The sequence below is a fragment of the Myotis davidii genome, unplaced genomic scaffold (genome assembly GCF_000327345.1).
Source record: "Myotis davidii unplaced genomic scaffold, ASM32734v1 scaffold13, whole genome shotgun sequence".
Taxonomy (NCBI): domain Eukaryota; kingdom Metazoa; phylum Chordata; class Mammalia; order Chiroptera; family Vespertilionidae; genus Myotis; species Myotis davidii.
In genome coordinates this window covers 887427-891159 of record NW_006286243.1, presented here as the reverse complement: position 1 = coordinate 891159, position 3733 = coordinate 887427, and the positions used below count along the sequence as shown (strand labels likewise).

Genomic DNA, 3733 nt, shown 5'->3' with positions numbered 1-3733 from the left:
GGGTTAGGGTTAGGGTTAGGGTTAGGGTTAGGGTTAGGGTTAGGGTTAGGGTAGGCAGTGTCTTTAGGGTTGCTTCAAAGAGACAGAACCGAGACCAGAGGGTAGATACTATCATGAGGTCAGCTGCAGCTTTAACTGAGGAAGAACTTTCTTACAGCAGCTTCCCAGAGGTAGTGAGGTTCCTGAGCCCATCACTGAGGAGACAGTGGGAGGAGTCGACTTTAAGGGTCTGGGTTTCTGTCCCTGCTAGGCCTGCCACCCCAGACCCTGGTTCCTGGATCCTGCAGAAAGTGTAGCTCTCCCCACCAGGGATAGGGACAGGGAGACCTAGCTCAGATTCCTGCCCTCCCTCCCTGCACTTCTCCCTTTGGGGAATGGCCCCTCTCCTCACCCCATTTCTGCTGCCCTGCCTCCTGCTCTGCCATCTCCGGAGGGTCCATGACCTCCTTCATTGTTAAGAATCTCAAGTCCTTCCATAGCTCAAGCCTAAATCCTTCTAAGAATCGGATGAAAAGTTATGTTCTGTTTTCCATAGATGGGAAGACTGGCCCTCCCTCTTGGGTGAACAAAACCCTCTCCTGTGTTGGCCGGAAAAAAAGGAACCACAGTGCCTGACCCTTTACATTGGACTCTTAGAACATCCTTGCTTAGAGTGGTAAGTCTTTAGCCTTTACCCCTTTCCTGGAAATTACGAAGCAGCCGAGAATCCTGCACCTCCTCCTCCTTCCTCCCTCTCTGCTGGCCCTGCCCAGCTGCCACTAAGTGGGCATCCCTGGTCGGATTTTGCCTCATTCAGTTACCTTGTCTCCTGATTCCCACCTCCTCCCTTCTTCCCCGTAGGCGTCACTCATCTCACCTCTGCTTCCTGCACCTGCCACCAGCATGATTCACACTTGGGTCACTACCTACCAGGATGCATTAACTTGTCCACCCACTCCTGCCTCTCTTCTTAAACAAAAGCCAACAGCCCTAGACCCCTCCCTCCTGTACTCCTGACGAGTACCCCCTCCTCTTACTGCTGCTGTTCCCCAGGGACTCTCACCAGCTGCCCTTCCTCTCTCCACCCCCCAACACTGGATGCCTCTACCTGGCCCCTCAAAGTGCAATGGGAGAAAGAGCTTTGAAATCAAACACATTTGATTTGTTACTCAGCTGCTAACCAGGGAGGTACTGGCTTTTGGGGATGGGGGCGGGGGGATTGTTTTTTAATCCCAGGTTTACTACCTGCTCCCTGTGTTAACTTGGGCAAGTTATTTAACTCAGTTTCCTCTTCTATAAAATGAGAGTAATACTGGTACCTACTTCAGAGGTCTGTGGTGAGGATTAAATAATTAATGTAGAATTTAATTTGTCTGACACATATTAAGTTTATATAAGGTTTAGCTCTTGGTGCTCTTGTTGTTGCTTTAGTTGCTGTGTGACCTTGCTCAATTGTTTCGCCTCCATTTCCTCTTCTGCAAAATGAAATAATAATAACACCTGCCTCCATGGGCTTGTCGGGATTAAATGAGGTAGTGCTTGTAAAGCATCCAGTATCCGGGCGAGCACATAGTAGGAATTCAATAACCTTCCTCTGCACTGAGGAGCTTCCCCTGACTCCCCTCCCTTCCTGGGTGCTCTCTCCACTAGGCCCTGCAGCAGCCCAGCCCATCAGGCACAAGGGATTTTTTCTTTTGTTTTTTTAAAATTGATTTCACAGAGGAAGAGTGAGGGAGAGAGAGATAGAAACATCAATGATAAAAGAGAATCACTGATGGGCTGGCTCCAGTACGACCCCTACTGGGGATCAACCTGCATCCTGGGCATGTGCCCTAACCAGGAATTGAACCGTGACCTCTTGGTTCATAGGTCGGTGCTCAACTACTGAGCCACACCGGCCGGGCACAAGGGATTCTTTCTGTATGGGTGCCTGTCTCCCGGCCTTCAGGCACATGGAGGCAGAGGTTCTGGTTTTCATTCTCTGAGGCTTTTTCCTGGACTGTCCAGGACCTGCATCCAACGGAACCTTAGAAAATATGCAGGCCTCAACAGACTCACCCCTGCCCTCTCCATTTCTCACCTACATCTTTCAACTACAGTAGTATTTGAGCACTTACTACTCTGCCTGTTGTCCCTCCTGCTTGCTAGCCCTTCCCTCCCTGCTGGCTCAGAGCAGTCCAGTGTCCATCCTCTCCACCAAGGCCAAAGGCGATGAGGGGTGGGGAAATGGGATAAGGATTAGAGCAGGAGAGCTACAGAGGGCCAGGAAGAAGAGGAGCAAAGCCAGTGGCCACCCAGGGAAGAGAAAAGAGGCTGAGGGAGGAATAATAAAGAACTGGGAAATGCCATGTAAACACCTCAGGAAACTTTACTTATTCTACATCCCACATCTTGGGTATTGAGAAGAGGTAGGGGGTTTGTGATCAGGCAAACAGAGGGTAAGTCACAGCTCAGTTACTATCTTGTGGCCCTGAGAGCTGTCTCTTTTTGGCTCAGTTTCCTCAAGTGTCCAGTGGGATATTAATAGTACCTGTCTTGGAGGATTGTTGGGAGAATTAAAGGAGGGGCCTGTAGAGGACTCAGTAGTGCCTGGTGCATAAAGAAGCTTCGTAGTAAATGGCCCCTTACCCTGGACACTCTACAAAACAGCCCAGCAGTTTTTTCCCTGCAGGACAGGACGTCCCAACCCTCATTAGCCCAACACACACCTTTGGGTACAATAGAATATATGAGACCTTCACCACCAACATGTGACCAAACCCAATCCTCCATTGCACGCACACCCAATGTGCTTGCTCACCCAATACACACACTCACACAATTGCAAACACATGCACCCATAAATCTTCCACTCCTTGAAGGTAGAGACTAGACCTCACACAATCTTTATTATAATTAGCACAGTGTGCTGCAGGCATTTGTCTATATGCCTAGCGCTTCCATTTTTTCTTTCCCCGTACCCGGCAAACTACCTGGCCCTCCATGAAAATTGTATGAATTGTTAAGAAGCCCATCTGCCAGGTGCCTAGCACTGTGTCTGGCTTGCGGCAGGAGTTCCCACCGTGCTGCATGGCTGAGTGACCACAAATACAAGGTACATACAAACACCAGCCCCACCCTCCTTTCTTCTCCACAGTTTACCACCCCCTCTGGCTTCCAGACCAAACGTTGGCAAAAAGCACTGATGAAACCCAAAACTTCAGGACACACCCAGGTTCCTGGGCAGGGGTCACCTCCCTATTTTCGCCTGGGTCTTCGGGCGACCAGCTGGACAAGGGAAGAGGGGAACAGCTATCTTGTCCCGTTCTCCTTCTGGCTCCCTAACTCTCCACCCCCAGTCTGAAGGCTCCCCATTGCCATAGCACCTGAGATAGGTTCTTCTCTGGAGGAGGCGGCCCTGTTCTTTGCTCTCCTCTCCCTCCAGGGAAAGGCTGGGGATGACCTCCACCCTGCCCTTTGGGAAGTTACCAGCACCTTGACTTCATTAGCGCCCCCTACTGCTTGCAGGAGGAAGGGAGGAGGAAGGCACTGTCGGTCCAACAACCACACTTTGAATAAGCCTTGGACACTAGGAAAACTCCACTGGAAAGAACTGCCAGCCCAGCAAGTGGGGAGTTCCCAATCTTGCCCAAAGGGAGGTCTGCCTGGGGGCGGTTTTGGCTTCTACCCCTGGGCCTGAGAGTCTGCCTGCCCAGTGGGCATCTCCGTACCCTCTGCGCCACCCTTGCAGGCACCGGGGTGGGGGGGGGGGGGG

The 3733-nt window shown here is 51.3% G+C and overlaps 1 protein-coding gene across 1 annotated transcript in view; it reads right to left on the bottom strand.

The window, feature by feature from the left end:
- Positions 1–3733, bottom strand: part of SCNN1A (sodium channel epithelial 1 alpha subunit) — a 22226-nt gene that overhangs the window by 17389 nt on the left and 1104 nt on the right. The window lies entirely within an intron of this gene.